The following is a 7,983-nucleotide window of genomic DNA, read 5'->3' as shown; positions in this document are numbered from 1 at the left end:
GCTGTGCACTCCTGAAGTTTCGACTTCCACGAAATTGCTCCATTGCCGAATTTGAAGCAGTATCCGGTTGTTGATTTCCGACTGTCTATACAGCCGGCGAAATCCGAGTCGGTGTAACCGACTATGCCTGAGGTTGAGTTCGGACCGAAAAGAATGCCGTGGTCTTTTGTGCCAGCCAGATATCTGAACACATGCTTGACTGCGTTCCAATGCGATCGGCCAGGATTGTGCATAAATCTGCTAACGACTCCTACGGCATGAGAGATATCAGGCCGTGTCGCGACCATCAGGTACATAAGGGAGCCGACTGCCGGTGCATACGGTACCGACTTCATATCTTCCCCCTCCGAACCGGATGTCGGGCAGTCTCGCTGAGAGAGCCGAAGATTCATGGGGAGCGGGGTTGAAGCAGATTTGGCTGATTGCATGTTGAAGCGTTCCAAGACACGTCCGATATAGTCGGTCTGGGACAAAAAAAGATGTCGTTTATCACGATCCCGACTAATCTTCATGCCGAGTATGTGTCGTGCCGGACCGAGGTCCTTCATGGCAAACTTCAACCGCAATTGCCGAATGAGATCGGCAAGTTCGCCTACGTGGCGTCCAGAAATTAGCATGTCGTCCACGTAAATGATGAGGAAGATGGGTGATCCATCTTGAGCCGTGTTGGTAAAAAGACAATGGTCCTCATCGCTTTTTGAGAAGCCGATCGATTGGATGAAGTCGTCCAACTTCTTGTACCATTGTCGCGGTGCCTGTTTGAGGCCGTATAGACTCTTCCTGAGTCGGCAGACTAGATGTTCTTGGCCAGTTGCCACGAAGCCTTTTGGCTGCTCCATATAAATTTCCTCTTCAAGATCACCATGGAGGAAGGCTGTTTTGACATCTAGCTGAATCAGCTCCAAGTTGTCGGCTGCCACTACGCCGAGTAGAAAACGAAGGGTTGTCATTTTCACCACTGGTGAAAAAATCTCGTCGAAGTCGACGCCATATTCTTGTCGGAAGCCCTTCGCAACTAATCTGGCCTTGTACTTTGGGGTGGTCGAATCAGACGTCTCTTTTAGTCGATAGACCCACTTGCAAGGAAGAGCACGTCGATTCTTAGGTAATTCGACCAGGTCCCAAGTCTTGTTTGCCCGAATGGAGTGCATTTCCGACTCCATCGCCAGATGCCAGGTGGCTGAATCGACAGATGTCGATGCTTCTTCGTAAGACGTCGGTTCGCCGGCGTCGGTGAAGAAAATTCCAGGAGAATACCTCTCCAGAGGTTGCGACAGTCTCTCGGATCGTCGAGGTATGATTGGACTGGTCGTATCGGGTATCGAGGTCGGATGGTCCGGAAGCGAGTTATTCTGCTGTGTCGAGTCGGAGTTGTCCGAGTCGGTAGTGTAAGGTTCAGCTACCCGTGAAGCTGACCGTGTGTTAAGAGCGGGGCCTTCTTGAAGGGTCGGCACATCGGAAAATGTTACCCTTCGGACTTCGATCGGTGTTTCGACTGATGGAGTCATAGCCGACTCATTGAACACAACGTCTGAACTTCGAACGATTTGTCTGCGTTCGGGGTCCCAGAGTCGGTATCCCATTTCGCCGTTTGATCCATATCCAAGGAAAATGCATTTCCTGGACCGAGGTGCAAGTTTTCGGCGATCATCTTTCGGAATAACGGCGTACGCCTCGCATCCGAAGATCCTCAGCTTGTCGTAATTCGGCTTACTGCCGATCCATAGTTCCTAAGGAATTTGAAGTCCTAGAGGTCTCCTTGGCGACATATTGATTATGTGTACTGCCGTGAGTAGAGCCTCTGCCCAGAAGCCATCCGACAGTCTGGAGTGTTGGAGCATGGAAACTATCCATTCTTGGATTGTCCGATTCATGCATTCTGCAATCCCGTTTTGCTCCGGACTGTGTGGTGCCGTAAATTCACGTCGGATGCCGCGTTGTCGGCAGAATTTGACGAATTCTTCGGATTTGAACTCTCCCCCATTGTCGGTCCGAAAGCATTTCAGTTTTCGGTCAGTTTGATTTTCCACCATAGCGAGCCAATCGGAGAAGATCGAGAAGACACGATCTTTGGTGCGAATTGGATAAGCCCACACCTTTCGAGTCGAATCGTCAATAAAACTGACGAAGTAAGAGGCACCGCCGAGAGACTGATGCGGCATTGGGCCACAGACGTCCGAGTGGACTAAATCGAGAGGTCTCGTTTCTCTTGGTGCTGATGTCGGGTGTGATGCGGCTGCCTGTTTGCCATACTGGCAATGTTCGCAGAATTGATGGTCCGAGAAGGAGAGTTTAGGGATGTATCCGGCTCTAGATAGGTGCGTAATGCCGGCCTTGCTGAGGTGTCCTAATCTTCTGTGCCATAGTGATGACACAGGAATATCCACCAAAAACAGGTTACCCTCTCTGAGCGTAACATGTAACGGATACAGTGAGTGTATCTTGGGTCCTCTAGCAAGCAGGAGGTTCCCCCTGTGGAGTGTCCACCCTCCCGAAGAAAAACCGGCACGAATGCCGTCTTCATCTAGTTGTTCGACTGAGATCAATGGCCTTGAGAGCTCGGGTACATGTCGGACATTGTGAAGTACAAGTGTAGAGCCACCTGCAAGGTTGAGCTCTACTGTGCCGATTCCGATGATGTCGCAGTGTTGCGAGTTGCCGACTCGAACTGAGTCGGAGTGACGGATCGTATATTGCCGAAATTGGGATCGATGAGGAGTCACGTGAAATGACGCACCCGAATCTAAGAGCCATGTGCTCGATTCTTCAGTCGTGAGCAGAACTTCTGATCCGACTGGATTTTCGATTGATAGTATATTCGGGTCGTTTGGTAGCACATCAGCTGAGAAGCTGACGTAATTGATCTCCTCATGCCGGCCACTCTTCTTGTCTGATTTCTGAGACTTGTCGTTCTTGTTCTTGAGTGCGCGGCAGTCGGCTTTGATGTGTCCGGGTTTCTTGCAATAGTTGCAGATTCGGTTATCCCGTGACTGGCTCCGTCTTCGCTGATTGTTCGGCTGCCGTGAGGAATCTCTTCCTCGTATGTTCGATCGGTCTGTCGAACCTTGTACTACATAAGCATCGTCTGTTGAGTCTTTGGCGAAAGACTTTCTCCGAGCTGCTTCGGTCAGGATTGCGCTCGTGACTTCGGAGTATTTAACAGCCGTGGTTGACGCGTTGCACACGGTTGTGACGAAGGTTTCCCATGATGAGGGAAGGTTGCTCATGAGTATCATTGCTCTGAGTTCATCCTCGATTGCCGTCCCCTGAGATGAGATTTGGGAGCTTATGCTTTCGTACTCATTGAGATGTGCTTGAACCGAATCTGATTCTTTCATCCGCAAGTTGTAGAGGCGCCGGATCAGGAACATCTTCGTTGCAGCGACCTTCTTTTCGTAGGTGTCCGACAGTGTTTTCCACAGTTCGAATGCTGTCGTACACGATTGCACCGTAAAGTATACCGATTCCGATAGGTGCATCCAAATCGTGGCGCGGACGATTCTGTCCAGCTTCTGCCACTCAATTGGTTTGTATCCTTCTGGAGGTTCTTCATTTTCGATGGGATCGATTTGCCCCTTGACTATGAGATAGTCCTGCATCTGCTCCTTCCAGAAGTTGAAGTTCGATCCATCGAACTTTCGTAGACTCATTTCTGACGAGCCGGATGTTGATGCCATCAAATTTGGTTTCGGTTGACGAAGCTCGGTTCGGAGTTGACTACGAACCTTGTTGGAGTGCAGCCGGTTGGCTCACCCGATATCGTTCTAGTCGGATTTGAACCCGAGTCGGTTCGGCTTCGGATATATGTATTGTTGAACTTGCTCGAATTGACTCCGGTAACTTGAGGGACAGAACCGACTGGTCTTCCCGAATGTTGCCGAGTCGGAGTGAGCCCGGTTTGCTTCCGAATATATATGCCGAATACCGATTATTGAAACCGATTGTCTGGACCGATTCTGCTTCGGGTGACTGCAGCGACGAGAGAGACGGATCCAACTGATCCTCCCGAATGTCGATCAGCCGGATGAAGCACGAATTTGGGTTGTTGTCTTGAGACCGATCTGCACCGAGTGGTTACAATGAGCAGCGAGCAGCGTTTGATGACCTCTTCGGATGCCGTTTAACCGAGTGGAGCACGATCGTGTCAATGTTGCACAAGGGGATTTCACCTCGAGCGGTTACGATCACAAGGAACAGAGTACAACCGGCTGGCTTACTCCAAGCGAAGATGATCTAACGCGATGAGATGCAAGCCTCGTTTTTCTTCTTCTTCTCTCTTCTTCGAATGACGCAAGAAACCGAATGTTGTGCAGGCGGTGATGACGGCCGACAGCGGGTTGAGGAACCAAGCTCTGATACCAAATGTTGGAGAGAGAAGGCCGTCAATGCGGAAGATCAAGAAGCATTCGATTCGTTTTGAATACCTACGTATGACAGCTTCCAAGATCGTGCACAAAGAGAGAGAGAGAGAGAGGCACAAAAGAGTCTTTCTATTCAATAGAAAACAATAATACAACCAACAATACAAAAAGGTTACAAGGTCACTATATATAGTGACCGACTTAGGGCAACTACCATTTATGCTAATTACACAAATGGCCCAAACTTAATCTATACAAAGGGATAGTGTGAATACGTCCATTATACACTTGTATTTGACATCAAGATCTGCGGTAGTGTTCGGATTGCCCAATTTTAGTGGCCGAAAGGCACAAATTTGTGAAGCCTGGCAGCTCGGGAAGGCACAAATTTGTGAGCTAGAGAGCTACGTAGAAGCGGCTAAAGACGCGAATTGGCGTGCCGCGATGGAGGAAGAGATGCACGCATTGGCGGAGAACGAGACCTGGGACTTGGTTAACGCACGAAGAGGGGTAAAACCGATCAGGTGTAGGTGGGTGTACAAGGTCAAGTACAACACCGATGGCTTGGTCAACCGATACAAGGCTCGGCTAGTGGCAAAGTGCTACGCGCAGAAACACGGCATCGACTACGATGAGACGTTTGCGCCGGTCGCGAAAATGATGACCGTCCGTGTTTTGCTCGCAGTAGCTACGGTGAAGGGGTGGCACTTACATCAGATGGATGTAAAGAATGCGTTCCTGCAAGGTGACCTTGAGGAACAGGTGTACATGGTACAACCCCCTAGATTTCACTCTGGAACGAACTCCTCGGTAGTATGCCGACTGAAGAAGTCCCTTTACGGATTGAAGCAAGCCCCGCGTGCCTGGAACGCGAAGATCACACAACAACTGCATCGGATGGGCTTCGTCACATCAAAATCGGACTCTTCCTTGTTCATCCGGAAAGGTCGACTCGGACCGGTTAGTATTTTACTATATGTTGATGACTTGGTCATCACCGGCGCCGACCTAGGTGAAATCGACCGCGTGAAGCTCCAACTTGCGGCATCGTTCAACATGAAGGATCTGGGGGACCTTCATTACTTCCTCGGGATCGAAGTGATCCGTACCCCCGAAGGCATATTGATCAGCCAACGTCATTACGTGCTGAGAATGCTCTTCAAATTCGGGATGGCCAATTGTAAGTCCGTCTCGACTCCTCTGGATAGAACCGTCAAGCTTCGTCCCGATACGGGAAAAGAATGCGACCCGACGAGGTTCCGACAAATTGTCGGAAGCCTCGTATACTTGACCATCACCCGACCCGACCTCAGTTATCCGGTCGGAGTGATCAGTCAATTCATGGTGCAACCTACCGAGGAGCACCTTCAGTGTGCGCAACGCATACTTCGGTATGTCAACGGCACTAAGGACCGGGCACTGCTATATGGGACCGGTGCAACCGCGCAGTTAGTCGGCTACACAGCTGCTGATTGGGCTGGCAACGCCGCCGATCGCCGATCCACGTTCGGATACGTGTTCTCCCTCGGGAGTGCCGCGATCGCGTGGAGCAGTAAGAAGCAGCCGACAGTTGCACTGTCGAGCACCGAAGCTGAGTACCAAGGAGCGGCTTTCTTGACATGCGAAGCCATATGGTTGAAGCGGCTACTTAAGGACCTGCAAGAGGAGGTGTCAGATCCGACGACGATCTACTGTGACAACCTAGCAGCATCCAGCTCGCGAAAAACCCCGTTTTCCACGCACGGACCAAGCACATTGAGGTGCACTACCATTTCGTCCGTGAGCGTGTCCTTTCCAGTGAAGTCGAACTTCAGTACGTTCCGACGGATCGGCAGACTGCCGACATCTTCACTAAGCCCCTTGGTCTGGACAAGTTGCGTAAAAACTCCGGTGCGCTCGGATTGCGTCACCTCGACGTGCCAAACTTGAGGGGGAGAACAATCCCGAACGACCAAGCAAAGCAGCAGGAAAGGAGCGGAGGCCGCGACACCCAGTCGGTTGACTCGGCTGTTGACTCGATTGTCGAGTTCGACTTCGGATCGGCTGAAGAAGCCGAGGGCGGACCCACGGACAGAAGGGGAGCAACCGAAGGAGAGAGCCAAAGCCAACCACGCATGCGGAAGATGACGCCACCAAGGGCAAGAAGACCGAAGACGAGTTGGAGATAGCCAACTCGGACGGGAGCGAAAACCGATCAGAGGTAGCCGAGTCGGTTCGGATGTTTGATTCAGATACACTGAATCAACCGAGGCCCAAGCGGAAGAAAAGGCAGCAGGAGAAGCATCAACACCGCAACAGCAGAAGAGCTGATAAGGGCCACATGAGCAGACAAGCCGACCGGAAGGGTCAAAGCGCGCGGAGTCGAACAGGTCGAGGAGCGCGAGCGAGGCGTGAAGCCAGGAGGAACCGGAGCTGTGAGCCCGAGGATCCCAAAGAGCCTCGAGTTGAGCTTGAGGGGGAGTGTTGAGAGACAAGCTCAACATCGGCCGGATCGGCTGAAGAAGCCAAGGACTGGATCGGTTGGGACCGATCGGTTAGGCCAAGTGCGTAAACCGGGAGGCCGTTAGGAAAGATATTCCGTGAGGAATATATTTGGGAGTTAGTGTAGGGGCTCTTAAAGAGCATTGAAGTACGGTCAGTACTTCGGTCAGTCCTTCGAGGACTTGTATAAAAGTGTTCATGGAACACACATATGTATAGAGTAGTGAATCGAGATCTTTTGTTGAATATAGTTCTTGTGTTTTCTCTCTCTCACTCTCTCTGTCTCTCCTGAGTATACTGCATAAGCTCAAGCTCTCCATTAAACCTGAGTTTTCTTCCTTCTGTTCCGTCTTCATACTTGCTTCCGCACGTTACTTCTTACAATTACTTTGATGCCAAGGAAGTAATGGAGCTCCTTCATGTCCGTCATCTCGAATTTTCTGGAGAGGAGGGACTTGACCTGGTTGATGTTGACCAGACTTTCACCTCCAATGACCAGATCATCCATGTATTGGATGATGACAATCAAGCTTCTAGAGTCGTGTCGTACGCAGAGGGAGTTGTCGGATTTCGACATTTGAAAGCCGATTTGATGAAGATAATGCGTAATCTTCAAATGCCAAGCACGCGGTGGTTGCTTAAGGCCGTAGAGTGGCTTCTTGAGTCGGCACATGGCTTTCGGATTAATGCGCGATTCGAAGCCAGGAGGTTGTACCATGTACACCTCCTCTTCTAATTCACCTTGGAGGAAAGCATTCTTAACGTCCATCTAGTAGAGGTGCCACCCTTTCACCGCTGCGAGTGCAATTACGGTCGGCACCGTCGTCATCTTTGCCACCAGGGCAAAGGTTTCTTCATAGTCGACTCCATGTGTTTGTGTGTATCCTTTCGCTGTGAGTTGAGCTTTGTAACGGTTTACGAAGCCATTGGCATTATCCTTTACCTTGTATATCCATCTGCAACCAATTGCCTTCTTGTGCAGTAAGTGGGGAACGAAATCCCATGTCTCATTCTTGCATAATGCACACATCTCCTTGTTCATTGCTTCGATCCATCGCGGGTCCTTCGCGGCTTTGGAAAAGGTTTCTAGCTCCCGTACTGTTGCCACCTTCATCATCAATGCGTAATGCTACGCCATGTA

The sequence above is a fragment of the Azolla caroliniana genome, unplaced genomic scaffold (genome assembly GCF_043228905.1).
Source record: "Azolla caroliniana isolate FFs.n. ecotype wild unplaced genomic scaffold, voAzoCaro1.0.p SCAF_7, whole genome shotgun sequence".
NCBI classification, from domain to species: Eukaryota; Viridiplantae; Streptophyta; class Polypodiopsida; order Salviniales; family Salviniaceae; genus Azolla; species Azolla caroliniana.
This window is presented reverse-complemented; position numbering follows the sequence as displayed.